The 22,680-nt window shown below is 38.3% G+C and overlaps 1 long non-coding RNA gene across 3 annotated transcripts in view; it reads left to right on the top strand.

Moving 5' to 3' along the window:
• The window catches only part of LOC138757814 (uncharacterized), a 179,944-nt gene that overhangs the window by 78,736 nt on the left and 78,528 nt on the right, over positions 1–22,680 (top strand). For 2 of the 3 annotated variants that reach the window (XR_011353905.1, XR_011353907.1), the window contains exon 3: positions 10,096–10,234. This is a non-coding gene — a long non-coding RNA (uncharacterized lncRNA). Of the gene's footprint in view, positions 1–1,480; positions 1,590–10,095; positions 10,235–22,680 lie in introns of all 3 variants that reach the window. The other variant, XR_011353906.1, reaches the window with a different exon arrangement.

Raw genomic sequence — 22,680 nt, forward strand, 5'->3', positions numbered from 1 at the left:
GAAAATTGATACATAGCGCTTCATCAAGGTTACAGCAATGCATATTAGTTCTGAGATCTTTGCTTGCCTTTGGTTCACCAGGTCATTTGCTCTTCCCTGGAAGCAAAGCTTATCTGGATTTAGTTCACATAGGCATCTTAAGCACACACGTAAATCTTAGATTCATGCTATCATGATACAGATAGAGAGGCCATTCAACTCAAGGCTCTTGGTAAAGGTGAAACAAGATTGTTCTTCTGACACCACCCAACTGAGTAATGAACGAGGAGTAATTTCCTCCATTTCAAGACTTTAATACTGATTTTTGATCTTATTGCATTAAATATTATCTCCTTTTGTTATGAATTCTCCGAGCACTGAGATAACCCCAGGGACGAGCACTGCATACAGCCCTCCCACTCTCCCACTTGAAAGATGACCGTCAATCTCAATTCTCTGCTCCTAAGGCAACTTCATTTAATGCACAGCCATAATCCTTTTAATCCAGGTGATTCAATTTTACCATCTGTGAATTCATGCTGGCTATTATCAATCAACCCTTATTTTCCTAACAGATAACTTTGTTTCAGCATTGTCTTGCAAAGTCTCTCCGCTTCTCCACGTACAACCCCTCACCGACACCTCCCATCACGCCCCCCCCATCACGCCCCCCCCCCTCACGCCCCCCCCCCCTCACGCCCCCCCCCCCACCCATCTCACCAGTTAGGTTGAGCGGACTGTGCTTGCGGAGTCTGTTTTCCTCCTTTAATGAGCAAGCATGTAGCATTGCTGCTTCCACAAACCCAGATTTACTTTCATCCCCAAGGATTGGGGATATGTGCTGAGCTGAGTTGTTGGTTCTGTGAGACAGCAGTCTTACTCTCTGTCCCACCAAAAGTTCAATTTCATGGATATTCAAAAGAACTATTTTGATCATATCACATATTTCTTGACTTCTCCCTCATTTCCCATCAGTTAGTTTGATGCCTGACATGAAAATGAGTTTATTGTCATATGCATTATACAATCAACATATGCACCAAAATTCTTACATGCTACAATCAAATAAGTACTTCATGAAGAAAAACAATGATGATAGTTAATTGAATTAAAAAGAGACAATATTGCACATGGTCCTTTTTGTGGTGTCCATTATTAGTGTAACAAGGGGAGGTTCAAGAGCCTGATAGCTGTGGGAAATAAAAGAAACTACTTGAAATGAGAAGTGCTGGTCTTGAGGGCCTGAATGTGGGTTTGAACAGAGGTTGCGAGAAGGATGATGGGGGTCCTTTATGATTTTGGCTGGCTTCTTGAGGCAGAGCTTCACATATATTGGTATCTGCAATGCATGGAAGGTCAGAGCCTTTGATGGGCCTGGTTATGTTTGTTATCTACTTCAGCCTTCTAGATTCAAATTCTCAAACAAGGCTGTGATGCAACAAGTTAGTGTACTTTCTGTAGAACTTTGCAGAGTATTCTGAAACATGCCAAATCTCCTCAGATTCCATTGAACTTAGAGCAGCTGGTGTGTCTTCTTCGCGGTACTTCGATGTGCTGGCTCCAGGTGTGTTGTTCTGAAATTTAGTCTCCCAGGAACTTGAAGGTAAAAGGTAATGGTAAAGGTTCCATTATTGTCTGTAATACTATATTTAGAATGTATCATATATGAAATTCTTCAACTTTTGTCTACTGTAAGGCAGACAGAGAGTTTCCACTTTGTCCAGCGCCCCTCATAGAAACCTGGAATTCCTAGACAGTCTCCACTTCAAGTTCTGACCAGCCCTGTACTTATTTAGCTTCCGAGATCAGACAATCTCAGGTGTATTCAGGCTATTACATGCTCCCTTGGCCTTAATAAGCTCTTGGTGAAGGTGAAGCAAGATTATTTTTCTGACACCACCCAACTGAGTAATGAATGAGCAGTAATTTCCTCCAATTCAAGGCAAGGAAAGCAAAAGGCAATGTTTTTGATCCCTGTTTTTCTTTCCAGTTACTGAATGAGATTAAAGACTGTTTCCAAACTTAATATTCTTTTAATCCTGAAGTAAGATTTTAAGAACAATATAAATAGGATTAGGAAGTATGTCATTAAACTTCTTGACCTTCTCTTACATTCAATAAGATTGTGGCTGGCTTGACTGTTGCTCCATCTCTACATCCATGCCTGAGCCCCAGAACATCAATTCCTCTGTTTTTCCAAGATCTGGCCATCCCAGCCTTGATTCTGCATGGACAGTTATTTGGACACAGAAAGATCCAAAGATAGAGCATAAAATATAAAACAGGTCAACACTAGAACAGATCCTTCAGTCCACATGTCTGTACTGAACACAGTGCTCAAATCAAACCAATACTCTGCTGCCTGCACCTTCCATCCACCCCATATTCATGTGTTTATTTAGGAGCCTATTAAAAGCTTCTATAGTATCTGCTTCCTCCACAACTCCAGGCAGCTTGTTTCACCCATCACTCTTGGTATTAAATATTTTCCCCACACATTTTTTTAAAAAAAATGTTATTTATCATTTGTATCAAGACAAACAAAATAAAATCAATGAATACAATATTAATCATTTGATTATGCGTAGTGATACAAAAAAAAGAACTTTTAAATTTTCTCCCCAACCCCCCTCCCTCCCAAAAGTATGAAAAACATACATATACAATACCATTATATATATATAAATTATTATTATTGATTTCTAATTGAGAGGGGTGGATAAGGTGCAAGAGGTTGACGGAAACTTATTCATAAAATCCATATGGCTTCCAAATACTATAAAAATTTTCAACTTGATTTCTTAAATTATATGAATTTTTTTTCTAAAGGTATACAATTTTGCATTTCACTCTCTCACCTACTTAGTAATACTTCATTATCCCTAACCCTAAACCATTATCAACTTTCCATTTTATCTCCATACATTTCTTTGCAACCATTATTGCTATATTTTAAAAAAGTTCTTGACATTTATCCAATTTCAGTTGTATATCCTTTTCATATATATCCCCAAGTTAAAAAAAAAACTCTTGGATCGTTTTGATTCTTTATCTTCATAATTTGTCCTAATAATAGACTCAAATCATTCCAAAATCTTTCCACTTTTTCACAAGACCACACTTAATGTAAAAAAAAGTCCCTATTTATTTTGTACATTGAAGACACTTATTAGAGTAATTAGGGTTAAATCCATTTAATTTATATGTAGTATAATATAATTGATGGAGAAAATTATACTGAACCATTTGGTATCGAGCATTAACTGTATTCGTAACACTTTCTTGACAAAATTTTGACCATTCTTCCTCTTAAATCATTCTCCCTTTGCATTTTTGATTTATATAAATCTTTTTTCTTTGTAGTTTCTTGTAATTTTATATACATATTAGTAATACATTTCTTAACCATAAATGTATCTGCTATATCATCTTCAAATTGACTCCATTTTGGAAGCCTCAAATCTGCTCCCTATTTCATTTTAAAATATGATTTTAATTGATAATATGAAAAAATTGTATTATTATGTATACCCTGTATTGTATTTATCTTTTAATTGGTCAAAAGTTTTAAAAAAACCTAAAAAAGAATCTTTTATCCTCTGTAACCTTTACTCTACCAATTATCAAATAAAGAGTTATTCAATGTAAAAGGAAGAAGTTGATTTTGTTTTAACAACATTTTTGGTAACTGATAAGTTTAATTCCTCTCTCAATATAGATTCCATTCCATATTTTGAATAAAATGCTTTAAAACTAATTTCTCCTTAGTTCCTTTGAAACAATTCACTATTCCATTTACACAGAATTTGTTCTGGGATAAATTCACCAATTTTATTCATTTCAATCTGAACCCAAGTTGCTTTTTTACACCATTGATAACAGGAGGACAAATATCTCAATTGAGCTGTTTTGAAATAATTCTTAAAATTTGGTAATTTCACTCTTCCCTGATCAAATTTCCATGTTAATTTTTCCAAACCAATTCTTGACATCTTGTCTTTTCAAATAAACTCTTGTATTATTTTATTCAAACTTTGAAAAAATGATTCTGGTACATGAACAGGTAACAATTTAAATAATTATTGTAATCTTGGAAAAATATACATTTTAATACAATTCACTCATCCTATTAATGTTATTGGTAAATCATTCCATCTTCTCAAAACCTCTTCCAACTTTTTAATTTTAATAATTTAACAAACAATTATTAATATTTCTATTAATTTTTATTCCAAAATATTTAATTGCATCATTTTGCCACTTATATTTTGTCAATCTTTTACACTGTGAATAATATATATCCACCATAGGTATCACCTCACTTTTGTCAACATTGACTTTATAACGCAATATAGTCGATATTGTTTAATCTCTTAATCAATTTATTTAACAATATTTCTGGTCTTGTTAAATATCTATTATATCATCTGCAAATAAACTAATTTTATGATTTTTATTACCTACTTAAAAACCTTTAATTTCTCTATCAGTTCTAATTATTTCTGCTAATGGCTCGATTGCTAATGCAAATAAAAAATGGGCAACCTTGCCTGGAAGACCTTTCTAACAAAAAAGGTTTTGACATTTGTTTATTTGTCATCACTTTTGCTTTTGGTTGATCATATAATGCCTTTATACAATTTATTAAAGTATTTGGGATTCCAAAAGCATTAAGTGTTTCAAATAAAAAGTCCCATTCCAATCTATAAAATGCTTTCTCTGCATCTAAAGCTACCACCACCACTGGGATCTTTCTATTTTGTGCTATATTTATCAAACTTAAAAAATTAAAAATACTATCTGCCTCTCTTCTATTCCTAATAAAACCAATTTGATCAATATTTATATTAATTTTGGCAAAAATTCAGCAACCTATTGGCTAATAATTTTGATACAATTTTGTAATCTATATTTAATAATGATATAGGTCTATATGAAGACCTATATTTATTTCCCTTTCTTTGGAATCACTGTTATTAATGCAATTTTAAATGATTCTGGTAAATCATGTACCTTTTTCATTTGGTCTAATACCTCCAATAATACAGGCATTAATAACTCCTTAAACTCTTTATAAAATTCTGAAGGAAAACTATCTTCACCCAAAGCCTTATAATTATGTAAAGACATTAGGGTCTCATAAATTTCTATTTCAGAAGAATTTTCAGACAAACTTCACTTTTCATCTTTCTTTAACACAGACAGTTTTACTTGTCTCAAATAATCTTTCATTTTATTATTATCTTTCATAGATCCTTTATTTCCTGTGCTTTATAAGTAATCTGACTTATAGGTTTCTTAGTTCTAGTTATTGTTCTCGAAATTTGTTGTTTTTAATTGCCATACTAAAACTTTGAGCCCATTCACCCAACTCATAATATTTTTGTCTCGATCTCATTATATCTCTCTCCATTCTATAAGTCTGTATTTAATTAAATTTTAAGTTCTTTGACTCTTAACAATTTTCTCTTCTCATCTTTTTGGACTTGAATTTCCTTCTCCAATTTCATTTCTTTTAATCTTACTGATCTACTTATTTCATATAATCTTTCTTTATTTTAGAAGTATACTTTATTATTTTACCTCTTAAATATGCCTTCATATAGTCCCATAGCATAAACTTACTCGTAACTGAATCTTTATTGGTTTCAAGAAAATAATTTATCTGTTGCCTCTTTTTTCTTCAATAAAATTGTATTTAACCTCCATCTACAACCCATCTTTTACTCTTCTTCCAACAAAATTGACAAAATTAGAGGTGAATGATCCTCTAAAAACTCATGCTTGATATTCCATCTTTTGTACTCTATGTTGAAATTGTGTAGTAATTAGAAACATATCTATTCATGAATATGTTTTACATCTAGAAGAGTAAAAGGAATAATCCTTTTCATTTGGATAAATTTTTGTCCAAATATCCACTAGGCCTATATCTTTCATTAAATCTCGTACCATTTTTACTACTTTATTTTTAATCATTTTATCTCTCGACCTATCTAAAATCTCCCCCCTAGTATAATTTTCCCCTTATCATTAGATAAATGCATAAAAACAACTTGCATAAATTTACCATCATCTACATTTGGTGCATTATTATTATCTTTAGGGTCCATTGTTCCGAATAGATCTGACAATTTACCATAACATATATTCCAGGAACATCTATACTAGTATCCAGTATTTTAACTGGTAGTATTTTATTTATCAATATTGCTGTACCTCTCGCCTTAGAGTTAAATGATGGCGCTACTACAGATCTCTACCTAGTCTCTTTTTAATTTTTAATTTTCCTTTTCTGTCAAATGTGTTTCTTGTAAAAAAGTTATGTTCACTAAGTTTTTTCATATATACTAATAATTTTTTCTGCTTTATTTGATTTTGTATCCTGTTAATATTAATACTAATAAAATTCAATTTATCATCCAACTAGTCTTCCATGTATTGCCTCCAATCTATTCAATCTCTACCAATTACTAATTTCAGTTTTTCATAGATCTACTGGGTAAGAAATTTCCTCTCTAATACTCACTCACTCTCTCTCTCTCTCTCTCTCTCTCTCTCTCTCTCTCTCTCTCTCTCTTTCAAAATAAATCATATCTACTTTATATCCTCAGCTGAAATCTTTCTGCATCCTCTCTCATTTCAAACATCACCCAGTTCTCGTCTCTCTTTCTCAGGCAAGGAATCTGCAAACACTGTTGTTTCATTGGGTTTTGAAAAAATCTATTTTTTCCTTCAGGATCAAAAATCTTCAGTACTGCCTTAAAACAAAAGTAAAACTTTTTCTCCATAACACATTTTTAACAGCATTGAATTCTTTTCTTTTTTTCAACAAATCAAAATTTATATCAGGGTAAAAGAAGATCTTATTTCCATTATAAATTAATGGTGATTCCCTCTCTTCTGCTTGTTTCGCCACCTGTTCCAGGATCTTTTCCTTCCCTCACTTCGTAACAAAGTAACTTGACCAGTCTCGAATGTGGTTTTTGATCTGGCTGCGGTTTTGGTTGTAATGCTCTATGGGCTCTTCCAATCTTGATATCTCCTTGAAATTCAGTTACCCCCAAAAATTGTGGGAACCAACATTGCAAAAATCTCTTCATGTCTTGTCCTTCATCACCTTCTTTAAGTCCAACAATTTTTATATTATTTCTTGTACTGAAGTTTTCTAAAATTTCTAAGTTAGTTGATCTTTTGTTGCGGCTGCTTCTGCTTGAACTTTTTTAACTTGTTGAATTTCAAATTCATTCCCTTGAATTTTTTCTTCCACCACTTCAATTTTGTTTATCCATTTGGGACAAAATTTTTTTTAACTTTTTGTATAACCTTTGTTTTCAATTATACTTTCATTACATTTTTTAACTTGCCATTGTCAATTGCTGAAAAGTATCCATATATTTTTTTCATTTCTGTTGCAGAAACTCTTTTGTTTTCTCTTGTTTTTTTAGCCAAAACTCTCTGTTCTACATAGGTTTCCTCTTCTTCCTGTTCTTCTTCTTGATTGGTGGGAGCTGGAGGCTTCTTGAGCCCCTTTTTAAAAATTACCTCCTTTTTTTTCTGTGCTCTGCACATGTGCGACTCCTCGTGTATGCGCAGAGTCACTTCTTCCCCCGTGGCAGGCAGCCATTGTCGGCGGAGACCTTGTAAAGTGACATCCAGAGCTTTGGGGAAATAAAATTACTCTCATTAATAGTATCTATAAAAATCCTGGATTTCCATAAAATGTTTTGGAGAAAGAGTTCTGCCATCCACACCGATTGGTTGCAGGTGCCTCCTCAACATATCCTGTCCCCACGAGCTCCTAACTTTCGGACAGCTCCAGGATCCTCCTTTAAGGTAGGCCTCTCTTCTTTATCTGCTTCTTTTTCTTGTTCAAGTTCTTGAAAGATGGTAATTGTTTTATCCTTTTTACGCGGCATTCTGAGTTGTTCTGCAGGCTTTTCTTTCTATTTTCTTTTAATCACCACAGCTTTTTTAACTATTTTTTGAAACTTTTACAGTGAGAGAAGAGATTTCAAGTCTAGCCCCACTTCATCACGTGGCACAGCCCCCCATTCCCCCCCCCCCCACACACATATCTCTCTTAAATTTCATCCCCTTCACCTCACCTTAAATGTGTGCCATCTAGAATGAGTTTGTTTTACCCTGGCGAAAAGATTCTGAATGTTCATCCTATCAATGCTTCCCATGATTTTATTAATCTGATAGTTGCCCCTTTGTCTCCTACACTTTAGAGAAAACAGACAATCCTTGACCAACCTCTCCCCATAACTCATATCCCCTAAAGTAGATAAAATCTTGTAAACTTCTTCTGTACCTTTTCAAAGCAATGCAAAATTCCTTTTCATCCTGCCACCAGTGAGTGACTTCTTAACTGGAGGCTGTGCTGGTAGATGACTCCCTCACCTAAAGAAACACATTAACAGCATTCACTATATCAACCTCCCTCATAAGGAGCCTGCAGCCTTCTTAAACAGTCTGATGGTGTATTGTTTAAATTGCTGGACCGGCAAATCCTGGGCTAATGATCCAGGGATGACTTTAACCCCTGTCAGGACAGCTGGAAGAATTAAATAAACCCAGAGCTTTGGGGAAATAAAACTACTCTCAGTAATAGTATCTATAAAAGTCCTGGATTTCCATAAAATACTTTGGAGAAAGAGTTCTGCCATCCACACCGATTGGTTGCAGGTGCCTCCTCAGCTTATGAATTGACTAAATGTTGAGTTTCCAGTAACATTAACATCCTGTAATAAAAACAAAAGATCAGATGGGCTCTCATTGTTCTGAACTTCAGGAATTAAGTATTTTATTCATAAGGCAGTAATTGGTCCAGTGAACTGTCCTCCTTATTTATTGGCTATTTCTGACGCTGCCTTGCGTTGTCCATTCTTTTGTTATCTCAGGACTCAGATATGACCAGCCAGTCCCCAATTTCCTTTGCAACTTGGGCTCATCCAGAACACTGTTGACTCTATCCTAATTTACATCCATTGATTCACCATCTTGTGTTGTCAGATTTCAGTAGTTCTTGTCCTGGAAACCCAGTGGTTTTAACAGCCTTTCCTTACTTCCAGTCCTTTCCATTCCTTCTTTCCCTTGCCTCATCCTGTGCATCCTTCTATTTTTGTACTCCTTCCATCGTGTCCTCTTCTGCAGACTTTCGAGTTTTACTTCCCAATATCCATTTTTCCACCTAGGAAACCTTACCATCTCCAACTCCAAACTGCCCTGGCTTTCAAATCCATATCCTATTGAGATTTTAAGATTCTACTTAAACCTTAACATTTGGACACTTCCTATTAATAACTCCTTTCATGAATTTGTTAGTTTCTCCTCTGAAGCAATTCATTCGGATAGAACTTAGGAAAAGTAACCAAAAGCCAGATAAAGCCAATTTGTTGGAATGGAGTAATTAAATGTTTAATTGTGATATCACAGTGATAATTGTCTTCATGTTTATTCATTCCATCATATGTTCCTGGTCATCACACATACACATTTTGGAGAAATTCTTTATTTCATAATCTCTCCCACTCTCTTCTCCCAACTGATTCCATCTGCCCATTATCACCTCTTTCTGGTTCCACCTATCACCCGGCAGCTTCTATGGCTCTGTCCTGCATACTACTATATAATGGCAGTCTTTCTTGTTCCCTTACATTCCTGATGCAGGGACTTGACCCAATATGATGACTTGCCTCCTCAGATGCAGCTTAATCCACCGAGCTCTTCCGATGTTCTGTTTTTGTTCTGGGTTTCGGCATCTGTCTTTGTCTTCAAGTTCTATATTTACACATTTGTCTACATTAGCTATGAGCTGTAAATTTAACTATCACCTAAGGAAGAGATTAAACGCAAAAATCCTTCCAAGTCATGTCTCCAACATGGTGTATATTGGCGATCTCCTGTGAGTTCCATTCAGTTGACTACATTAGGATTGTTAGTCATAACCGATCTTATTGAGAGAGATGTAAGTAGAAGGAGAGAAGGGGAAGGAAAAAAGGTAAAATAGACTTGGAACTGGAGAATAAACACGATAGATACTCAGAATTTTCAGATTCTCTGTTTCTAATTATGATACTTGTTTAATTAGTTTCCCTTTTGCATTCTTAGTTCTTATTTTCTCATCACTGTGCTTCCTGCTCTCAATAAAATTGGTGCAAAACACTCAACTGCACACGATCTCACCACTGAAGCTGAGGTAACTACGTAGGAAAAGGCAGCACGATCCTAGACCATTCGCTGGAGTGTGGTGAGTCTGTTCGCCTTCAAAAGACATGCAGAAGATTGATTTTCACTGTTCCTTGGTACACACAACTATTTTCAATAGATCAAAATCTGAACTGGACTGTTAAAGAGCAAAGAGATTTTGACGAGAATCTAGAAACTTAAAGTTTACATCATAGATAAATGCTGTAAAATTGTAATTTGGAGAGTTTTCTCATGAAAGAAATCAACAAAATAGAGGGGTTTCAGTGAGAGAATACAATTTATTCTGCTATGGCCTCTGCAGATAAACCATTTTTCCATTGGCACTGTTTCTCACTGGGGTTTGCAATTTTTATTGGAAAATATACACATTTAGTCACTGGGTTGGAAATGATTCACAAGCTACATATTTGTTTGATACTCTGGTTCTCAGCAGGTCTCCTGTTGGTTGACCAGCTCAATAAATTATTTTTTTATTATAAATTGCTGTTGTTTCAAAGTGACTCCTAAAATTATTTGTTCATACTCTCAAACTACTGAGATATTTTGTGATCTCTCCAACCAATTAAATGAAATAACAGATATATTTGCGATCACTGGAATTATTTGGGATATGAATTGGGTGCCATAGGGTACTTAAGCAGAGGTCTGAGACAAGTTGACTGAATTTCTTCCCTCAATGTAGTATGATGATGGAAATTGAGTTGAAATCACCTCCCTTTGTGGTTTGGGCCAAATTGTTGAGAAGGGATGTAGGTATCCTTGGTCTTCAGGATTATTAAAGCCTTTGGAAAAAGTAGCCAAGGGATAAATTGGTAGTTAAGGGGTTTGATTTTTCATCCACTTGGGCAGTAGCTTTCCTGAGAAGGGTGAAGAATGCCTAAGTTCCCTTGACCAAAGAATCTGCTGCAAGATCAAAATCTAAACAGAAAACAAAACAATCCAGATTCAGATTGACTTCCTAAATCTTTCCAGTATGTTTTAAGGCAAAATGATTTTCTATAAATCTTCAAAGTGATGCTCTTGACACTTTTCAGATTTTCAGATTTAAGGTTTTAAATTTATTCAAAGAGAGAAAAAAAATCAACAAAGTGCAAAAATAAGAGTCCTTAAATTCAGATTTCAGATTTATTGTCAAGATACTGAGTACATACTTAATATTACATGCAAAACTGAGATTATATTTCCTGCAGGCAAGGCAGAATTGGTAGTGCAAGAAGAAAAAAAAACTATACACAATGTACACATGCAAACAAATAAAGAAATGTAAACAAACTGACTGTGCAATGCAGATTGAACCTGGTGGTATAATTCTTGGGGCACCTCGACCTCTTTCCTGATTTCAGAAACAAGAACAGAGCATGTGTTGGGTGGTGTGGATCCTTGATGATTGCTGCTGCTACAGCTTTCCCTGTAGATGTTTTTTTTTTATGGTGGGGAGGGTTTTTCCTGTAATGTCTTAGGCTGTGTGTACTACCTGATGCTGTCAGTCACCACACTTTCCACTGCACATTTGTAAAAATTTTCTAGGGTTTCCTATGTCATACCAAACCTCTGCAAAATCCTGAGGAAGTAGAGGAGCTTTCTTCACGATGCCATTAGTGTGTTGGAAAGAAGATAGTGACTCTCAAGAACTCTCAAGAACTTAAATTTTCTCACTCTCTCCACCTCTGGTCCCCCAATAATCACTGGATTGTACCCCAGTGGCTTTCCCTTCCTGACTATTTTGGTTTTGGTAACGTTGAGTGTAAGGTTGTTGTTAGTACACCATTCAGCCAAGTTTTCAATCTCCCTCCTTTATGCTGACTCATCAGCCCTTTTTACCCACTACAATGGTATTATCAGCAAATTTGTAGATGGTATTGTTGTTATTTCTGAGCTACACAGTTGTAGAAGTATAGCTAGTAGTGCAGTGGGGCTAAGAAAACATCCCTGTGGTGGTCTGGTACTGATGGAGATTATGGAGGAGATATTCCTACCAATCCTCACTGATTGTGGTCTGGATGTGAGGAAATCCATGATCCAATTACACATTTGGGTCTTGATGTTTTCTGATCAATTTTGAGGGTATGATCATGTTAAATGCCGGACTGTAGTCGATAAAAAACATCCTGAAGTATGCATCTTTGCTGTCCAGGTGTTCCAGAACTTTGTATAGAGCCAGTGAGATGGCATCTGCTGTAGACTTGTTGCTATGATGGGCAAATTGGAATGTATTCATGTCACTGCTCAGACAGGAGCTGATATGCTTCAACACCAACCTTTCAAAACACTACATCACTGTTGATGTGAGTGCCACTGATCAGCAGTCATTTAGACAGGTTACCAGTGTTGTCTGCTTGTAGCACAGTTTGGCCCAAAGCACACAAATCTAGATGTAAAGTACACACTTACCACTGGGTGAAATATTGCTCTCCCAAACAACTCGACAGATCTCCTGCTCCAGCTTGACCTTGAATCATTCTTGCATTCCGATGTTCCATATGCGAGAAATATCTTCTTCCCAAGGTCACCCATTATTTCCACATACAAATGGCAATGTTGTATAGAGTCCACATACCAGAAGGATTTGGCATTGCTTCATAGAGATATCCCATTGAGCTTGGAAGGCCAGTTGAGACATCTGAAGCACATTTCCAGCATTCCAATTGATTTTTTAATAACTCTGCAAGTTGTTTGTTGCACTTGATTATAATTTATCTTTGGCTGACGAGCTCTAATTTCTGAATCTGCTGCATGAGTCATAGTTCCAGAGAATAGCTTCAAAGCCCACTGTTGAATTTTGCACAGAAGAAACTTCGAAGATGAAAGGATGACAATAATTGGAAAACAGATATTTATAAACAAAACTGTATGCTTGATATATCCGTTGGATCTTCAATTCTGGCAAAGAGAATTATTGAAGGATGGCACATTGTGGTGGGAATTCAGCAAGATGATAAACTGCAAAATCATATTCGTTTGCTTCATAAATGGACAGAATTGCATTGCCCATAAAAGGGCATGACCCTGCATTCATCTTGTGTGTGAACAACAGAGGGTTGTGAACATGGCTCAGTCCATCATACACGCCCATTCCCCTCCATCAGCTCCATCTATAACTCCTGCTCTCTTAGAAAAGCAGCCAATGTATTAAAACTAATTCCACTCTGGCCACACTCTCTTCAATCCCCCCCTCCCAACAGGAAGTGTGAGATTACACACCAGGAGATTCATGCACAGTTTTTTTTTCATGCTGTTGCCACAGTCCTGAATGATCCCTGAAATAGTCAAATGATGTTGCATTTTCTCTGTACTAACTCTTTTGCATTGTGTCTTACCTGAGTGTGTATGAGTTGTCAATTGGTCTGTTTGCAAAATGAGCTCTTTAACTGCATTTTTGATACATGTGACAACAATCTTGAACAGAACCGCATTTTAAAACAGAATCACATTTTAACTTATCACTATTGACTTAACTAACCTAACTTAACCCCCTTCTAACTCTAAGTGCACGTGTATGCAATGTGTGTGTAAGTTCAGAAAAGTTCTTTGGTTTACGGTCCAATCTCACTTCTCATTCCTCCAAGTTCACTGATTGCAGGCAATTCTTATACAGAATTTAACATTTATAAAGTTCACCAGGCTTTGGTGCTTGAAACGTAAATGGTTATCACTCAGGAAGGTTCTTATCAGTTTTCAGAGAAAGATTAGTTGTATGCTGGACACCCAGCCACTTCAGTGTCTTGCCGAAGAAACTTGCCCCCTCAGAGTTCTCCAGATGATAATCTTTTTCTTTCAGGTCACCACAGAGTTCCTTCTTGTTTCTCTTATTCCAAATGAAACATTAGACAGCCAGTCCTCTCCTCTTGCATGAACCACAAGGGTTTTGACCAGTCTGAACGAAGCACTCACAACCTGTCTTCCAAATGGGGTTTTCCACAACCTTGCCAGCTTGTCCTGTTCCAGTCCCAGATGCTGTTGTTGACTGTAACACTGTAGAACTGATCTCTCTCTCTCTCTCTCTTTCCCTCTCTCTGAGAGAAAAGCCAGTTTTGCTCTCTCTGATTGCAAAACCACATGACCCTTCTAGAACATTAAGTTCCACTCCAGACGGAAGGTGGCTTCGACAAGTTCTTCCATCTGTTGTCTTTTTGTAAACAGCAATCCATTAGTGAAGTCTCTTGGGGATTCTCCAAAGCTTTGGCAAAGGCTCTGAGGCCCTGACATGTCTAGGATAGCAGATCTCCAGTATTTTAAATAAGATCTGTTTTAGTGTTTGTATGTGACCTACACTAACAAACCTGTCCCAGTTTATCTCCCCAAAACATATCTATATACTCTGTCACATTCCCCATACCTCTATCCTTTCCTCTAACTCCCTACCCCTTCCCTCTCCATAAAGAATCCTACCTCCTCCCTCTATCTTTTCTGTTTTTTTCCTTTTTGCCCTTCCCTGCCTGTTGGCCTGTGCTCTTTCCACTGGCCCATCTTCTCTCCTTTGCTGTCCTCCCCCTACCTTTTAATTAATGTGCCTGCCTGTCTTTTGCTCACACCTTGTCGAAGTGCTCATGCCCAAGACGTTAGTTATAATTCCTTTTCCATCCTCTGGATGCTCACAACTTGCTGGGTTTCTCTGGCACTTTTGTGTATTATACCCCAATTCCCATGTCCTGTTGCTCCAGTTAATTGAATTCTATTCTCTGAATGAAGTACCAAGACCTGATGGGTTTCAGTATAATGTTTTCTGAAAACAATATAATTGAGGTGTTTGAAAGATAAAATTAAATGATTTTATTCTTAAACACAAAGCAAAATCATTTCAAAGTTAAAATTAAGAATCATGTTTATGTGCTCTGCAATAGCTTGCATAAGGTGGCACAGGTAGAGTAATGGTTAGCACAATGTTATTACAGCACCAGAGACTCAGAATCTGCCATTGTCTGTAAGGAGAATGTAAATTCTCCTCATGTCTGTGGTGCTTCCATTTCCTCCCAAGTTCCAAAGATGTACAGGGCTAGTAGGTTGTTTTGTCACGTAGGTGTAATTGGTTGGTGAGGCCTCAGGGTTGGAAGGGCTTGTTAATAATGTGTTGTATATTTAAATTTAAAAGAAAATTAAAAGTGAAACAATGAGAGTTATCAAGATTGAATGTGTGATTTATGTCATATAATGCTTTATGGAAATATGGAGAAAATGTAGGAAAATAAAATTGAGGTTGAGATCAAACAGGATTTAATTGAATATTATGGGATTAAATGGTCTCAGCTGCTTGTAAGGTACATATTAAAGTTAAAACTTAAAAGAGGAAATACTGAAAACTACTTGGAGGCCAATCAGCAGGTGAAGGGTAGGGATCTGTGCAAACTCTTCATTGATGCTGATAAAAATGTCTTACCTGAAGTGTTAATCCAAATACTGACTACCTTGTTCGATATTCAAACCACACCTGCTCTTTGTCCCTTGGACCTTGGTAAATTTGAAGCTGTCATGGGGAACTTACACACTGAGTGCTATTTACCTTGGCTTGGTATACAGTAGTTTGCAAATGCGTGTGTTTGTGGGTTCAATGTCTTGTACTGATCCAGTGTGTGATGTTACGATGAATTGATTCAGGTGATGACAGGTTTGACATACGAGGAAAGGTTAAACAGACTGGGGCTTTGCTCTGGAAACTTGACAAATTGTGGATCCTGAAATCTGGAATGAAAAAAATAAAACCAGTTGGAAGAACTCAGTGCCCTAAACAGCATCAGTCAGAGGAAAAGACTTCTTTCTTCTCATTGACCCACTGAATTCCTCAAAAAAAATGTTTTTTTTGGACCTTATCTATTATGAATTTGGAAAAATGAGAATTAATTGTAATTAAATATAGACACATCTTATGGGCTTGATAGGGTAGGAGGGGAGATTAATTTTTAGAATGGGGTATCAAGACCAGGGTCACAGAGAGAGGAGTCAAGACACAATTGTTTCAATCAAAGGTAACTCTTTTGAACACACAGGAGACAAACAGTGGAAAACGTCAAACAATACTTAATTATTCTTCTACCTAACAACTATATAGAAATTCACATCAGATCCGGGTTGGACTCCGATACCAGTGGGCACCTATCTACTACACGATACAGGAGAAAAACTATATCAGTGTAAGCAGGTACATCAGTCACAAGAGACTCTGATACTGATGGCTGTTTACCCTACCACACTCACCCACATATGTACACACTTTACAGACTGGGATTTTCAAACACATGCCTGGTTCCCTGTATTAACAGGGGTGTAGCTCTCTGCAAGCACTGATCTATTGCAGTACTATGGCTCAACTTAGTGTGGTGCACACCTTACTTGCATCTCCTCCAGCGATGTCCACAGTAGTGTCCTGGCATGGAGCCATGTCCAGGGCTTGGACCAAGAGGCAAAGAGAGAGAGAAATGTGGTATGCATCAATATTTATACTGTTCTGAGCTGAGCGTCTGGTCAATGATGACCCTGAATCATTTAAATGAGCCAACGGTAAGGTGTGCACTTAATGGGTGGCTGAAGTCTAACCTTGATTGGGAGGTGATGTGACTTCCGAATAGGTTTCAGACAGGGAGATTGTGTAACCCTCTGCAATCCACAATGTTACAGACAGGGAGGCCACACGATCCTCCACAATCCACATTTAACATTCCATCCCTTGGAAGTCATATCACTCGCCAATCACTACAAATGCAATGAATAAAGGGTTTCTAAACTGCAAAATCTAAGTAAAATGTTATAACTGTAAAAACGTTTATAAAATGATGCAAACCAAGAGGATCGATATATACACAAGTTCCTTTCATATGATGGACTAGGTACATTATCAAACTCAATGACATCACCTCACCAGCTTCCCCCCCCCCCTTCCCTGATCAAACAGGGTTGTTGTGTTCCTGATGGAGCAAGGTGCTCTGGAAATTGCTCCCCAGTGTGAGAGGGAAGGGGAGATAAAGAAAATTGTCTGTTCACTGACTCACATGCCTGATTTTTCCATCTAAATTGGCATATGTGGGCACTTTTACCTGCAAGGTCTGTGAACAGGCAGTGCAAGGTCATCCAGAGGGTACCAAAACCCTCTCTCAGCTAGCGCATCCCATGCCTTGGCTTCACATTTTGGTGTTACCTTGGCACAGAGCCCGGATATCCATTGTCCTGCTATCCCTTCATGAGGCAGGGGACAGGCAAGCGGGCATGCATCCAGGCAGTACCCATATTGTCGTGGGAGTGCCCATTTTTCTAGGCTGTATTCTAACACCAGTATGCCGTACCTGCTCGCATTTCCTTTAAACATTTGCCACATATATCTGTGATTGTTCTCTATATCAATAGCCAAGAGCAGTCAGCATTGAAAATTGGCAAATTGGTAGGTTTTAAATAAATGTTCCTGAAGCACTCACCCCATGAGGAATTGTCTGTTATGGGAGGACTGGAGGGACACTGTCATTACCAAGTGGTTACAAAAAATATATACAATATTTTCTGCTAGTGGATGATCTGCAACATTTTAATTAAAGGCTGAAAGTATGCTGAAAAATGTTAGTGAAGAGTAAATACCACAGCTCCTGGTTCAATTAAAAATGTCCATTACAAAGGCTGTAATTAAAAGGTGTATGACAAAGGTTGTGAACATTATTTAGTTGGAATTTCCTGTGAGAGCGTGTAATTGGCAACAATTCTGACCATCTGCTAAAGGTTTTCTACACAGTTCATAACAACAGCTCCTACTGATAAAATGAGCTGGTGCTGATAGCTTGAATCAGTAAGGGGATTGCAGCAGTGAGTTTTAATAAGCATGTCATGGTCCCTCACATTGAGAAAAGGAACAGCTTAATGCATAGTCTTCTCCTGTGGGGGGAAGGGGAGAGGTGTTCAGGAGAGCTCACAAGATAGTATAGACAGGGGCCACCTCCAGTGAGGGGAAGACCAGAGGGGAGGCTGGACCAGGTCGGAATGGGCGGCACATGGGAAGCTTCACCCCCAAGGGGATTGCCCCCACAATGCTCTCTCCAGAGAGCATAAATGTCTCTGAGTTACTGGCAGGGTGACGTCACTGACCTTCACCTCTGCCCTGCACACTTGAGTGATGTTCCCCACTCCGTGTACTCTGATCCCTCTAGGAGTATAATGGTTTCCTGATCGCCAGTCCCATGAGGGGCAGGACCACCCCTCCAAGGTTTGGGGCATGCAGTGATGAACAAATAGCCCAATAAGGCACCAGTTACCTTGTGCTCCCTGGGAGGTGGTGCTCACGGGCACCCCCATAGATATTCATGATCATTGCCCACTCCCTAACAACCCACATCTCCTCACCAATGGTGTGCCACTGTGCCTGGTTATGTAGGTCCTATTCTAGGAATGCATTGAACGTGGCCCGGACCACAGTCACCACCCATTCCCATAGGATGGTGCTGTCATCAACCCCTTCTGGAGGCACCTGCAAGGCCATTGCCAATCGTCTGTTGTTCAGACAGACCACCCAGGGTGCTCACTTCCTAATGTGTAAGAAGGAAATTGGGGGCCCCTCAGCCCATGGACGAAGCAGCGGCATGACTAGGTTTTCACCTGTTTGCTGGTGGGATCGGTCCTCTCGCCTGGTTAGCTCCTTGGCAGTGTAGTCCCAGGCCTCTTTAATTTCACAGTGACCACATGCATTCCCTCCTGAGAACTTCCATCCTTGGCTACCTCCCCATTTTGGAGGGTTGGCGGTGTGCCCTCGTGGCAAGTCTGGGACCACATGGTCACTGGTCAGGCTTGCAGAGGCTCGGGCATGCAGTGGGGATAATGTGTATCATAGGAGTCAGTTTCCTCATTGTGAGCATCATCCAATCCACACATACTCATCTCTCAATCATGCATCAATTCCCTCCCTCTGCTGGACAATGGCTCAGACTTCTCCTGGGTCAAGCTGCCAGCCAGACCAGCAAGCTGCTTTCAGCTGGTGTGTTTCAATCAGCTTGGAAACTACCTCCATAACATTTATTTCTAGGTAAGTCACATGCACTTGTACAGTGCAACCAATCTAGTGCATGACAGTGAAGCTGCAGGAATTCTATCCCCCTATCTTTCTATACGCCCTGTTGGCATAATTCTCCTGCAATTTCATATTGGTGTCTCAGGAGAGACACCATAAGCCAAAGGGTCCCTCCATGACTCCCTTCGGTCTCTGGAAATCCTGATTTGTCAGGGAGGGACACCATGTGGTGCTCTATCTTTTCTACAGGAGTCCAGCCTGCCAATTCATTCAACTAGCATGGCGTGGTTTGTCAGCCACACTGCCAAATGGCTGGCAGTCTTGAGTCCACCCTGGGGTTTTGTATTCCCATCCCCGGGTTCCTTTACTAGCTGTGGATCGCCTCCTGCTGTTCTCGTTGGTGAGCAGGTATACATTAATGCCTGCACCCAACAGGACACCCAAACACTTACTCATTAGCGTAATCGCCCACATGGTTAATACTTCACTTGTGCCCAGCTGAAACTCTTTGAACCCTGCTTGCAGTGCCAATTGTTGTGTTTGGGAAGTATCATGTTTGGTGGGTTCACAGTGAGATGATTCTGGACACGTGTAACAATCAAAGGTTGTTACAGAATACACGGGAAACAAACAGGGGAAGATGTTAAATGATAATTAGTACTTAAAATTTAATACCTATATGGATATTCTCATAGGAACCAGGTTGGACTCTGATACCAGTGGCTGCCCATCTTCTACATGGTATGAGACAAAAACTATAATGGTACAAGCAGGCACATCAAGCATAAGGGACTCTGATACCGGTGGCTGCTTACCCTTCCACACTCTCCTATATGTGTATACACACCACATACAGGCACTGTTCCCTTTAAGCTGTGCACGTGTGCATGAGCGCACACACACACTTTGCAACCAGCTCACAAAGGAAATTAATGTGCACACAAAAGATTAGTTACCTAAAGTAATGAACGAATTAATAATTACATTTATTGAAAATAATCTCTTAGCTAACTCTTTCTGTTAACATATTCTTACTTGTATTAATGTATATTAAATATACCAATAAAATTTTATTAGCCATGAGAGGGAGCTGTGCCAAAATGATCTTGAAACAATTTTAGTTTTCCATTTGCACAAACATTCAATGCACACATACTTTTATCACAAGAAAAAAAAAGTGCACAACATAAGATTTTTGCATACACTGACTGCTAAAAATTAGAGGGAACATTGCAGACAGGGACTTTCAAATGTACTCCAGATTCCCTGTACCAATGGGAGTGTGTCTCTCTGCAAGCACTGATCTATTGCACTACTACAGTCAACCCAGTGTAGTGCACACCTTATCTGTGACTCCTCCAGGGATGTCTGCAGTAGCAACCTGGCATAGAGTGATGTCCAGGACTGGACTAAGAGGCAGAGAAAAAGAAATGTGGTAAGTATCTCTGTTTATGCTATTCTGAGCTGAGCGTCTGGTCAATGGTGACACTGAAGCATTTAAATGAGCCAACGGTAAGGCGTGCACTAATGAGTGGCCGGAGTCCAACCATAATTGGCAGGTGATGCAACGCAGAGACTTAGTAGTTTGGTTTATCCAGACAAAGATGAAAGAATTTTAGGGATTGAGGGAATTAAGGGATGCAGATTAATGCTGAAAAGCAATGATGAGGTAAAAGATTAACCAAGCTCTTGCAGAATGCTGGTAAAGACACAGGGGGCTAAGTGGTCTACTCCTGCTTCTAGTTCTGATGTTCAAAAGCAGAGAATATATTGCAGTTTGTTTCAAATGCAATATTTTTAAGGAAGGAATGCTTTTGCAGATGAATGTTCCTAAAGATGGTTCTACTTGAGACACTGGTTAGAAATTTAATAAAAGAGCATGTTTTTCATCTACTTTGGGATTGAATTGAGACTTTAATCAGAAGGCATAAACGCCACAGATAGGCACAAAGACTGATAATGACAGCTTGATTCATTGGCTTCCATGCAGCTAATGAATGAAAGGCTGCTGGGTGTGAATTATGGTGCCAATCAATGTGCATTGGAAGAAGTCTTGTGGAAGGGTCTCTTAAAGGCAAAACCTTTATCGGAACCATAGTTAGGCAGTCTGTTACTGATGGCAATTACAGATTTGTTTATAGTTCACCGATTGAACAGAATTGAATTGAATTGTGACCCTGGTAACAATCTCTTCTCACTGCTACCTTCAGGTAGAAAGTGCAAAACCTAAGGTCTAGCACGTCTATGTTCAAGTACAGCTTTTACCAACAGCTATCGGGCTCTTGAAAATCCCTGATCTACCTTAACCTTAACCATAAACTACTCCAGAACCACCAACAGATCTGTCTGCATGACTGAAACATCAGTTTTTTTATTGCACTAAAAATAACTAAGTATTTATTTTCCTATTCCTTTATATTTATTACCTCTTTTTCTGTTTTAGTATATTGTAGTAAGTGCATCTTATGTACATGCAGCAAGTAAGAATTTCAGTTGTATGAACATTGTACTTATTTATGTACATGACAACAAATTTTCATCATCGTCAATTGTCTCATGTACCAAGATGCAGTGTTCTCCAACCCATCCTAAAGAAAAGCGGGTAGTGTGATAATAAAGTAATTTTGGTGGTTTTAGGTGACCAAAATGTAACTGCAATTTGAAATCAAGTCTCAGCCGCCATGAACCTTAACCAGGAGCTTGGTACTCAGCATTCTGATTGTACCCTTCCTACGTACAACCCGACACTCCTGGATTCAGCCACACCCACCAACTTCAGCAGTTCGTTTCCACTGTCTTCAGAACTCCTGCTATGGCAGGTGATTGCACAGGTCACTTTGCACAAATCCTGCAATTACATGTGGCTGCCAAACAGAAAAGTCCAGAAAATGCTTCCTTTAAATACACAATACCTTGTGCAATGTGCAATCACATCCCTAGGATTCTGCAAAAACTTCACACAGCTCTCCACTACAATTTCAAGATTGGTTTCAATGTGCAAAATTATTCGATTCATTCTAGTTATTTAGGAATGAGACTATCGAATATATTTTGAAAAGATTTTTCTGTACACTTTCCATCCCATGTCCCGTCCATTCTTTTATTCTCCCCAGTGGCATTTCATATAATCAACTTCAGTATATGTCTCCATCCCTCCCCTCCTCTATCGTCTATGAGGGCATTTGTCTTTGGCCAAACTTATGATTTCCTGTACCTTATCTCCATTTCTATGATCTGATAGCTTTATCTTTTTTCTTCTACTGCTTATGTTCCAATGAAGTCCCTTTGCATTAGGTTAAATCGGCTGCCCAAATGCAAGTTGTTTCAAAAAAACATATTGTTGTGAACTTTACATTGTCAACTCACCAATGGATTGAACAAATATGAGGAACTCATCTTCCCCAGAGTTCTACTGTCATGTTTTCAGGTGACTTAAGGAAGTATTGCAGCTCAGCTGTTGAATAGTTAATCTGTAATCACCTGCAACCAATTTGTTTTGCAATTTCCATTTC

This window comes from Narcine bancroftii, chromosome 3 (genome assembly GCF_036971445.1).
Source record: "Narcine bancroftii isolate sNarBan1 chromosome 3, sNarBan1.hap1, whole genome shotgun sequence".
NCBI classification, from domain to species: domain Eukaryota; kingdom Metazoa; phylum Chordata; class Chondrichthyes; order Torpediniformes; family Narcinidae; genus Narcine; species Narcine bancroftii.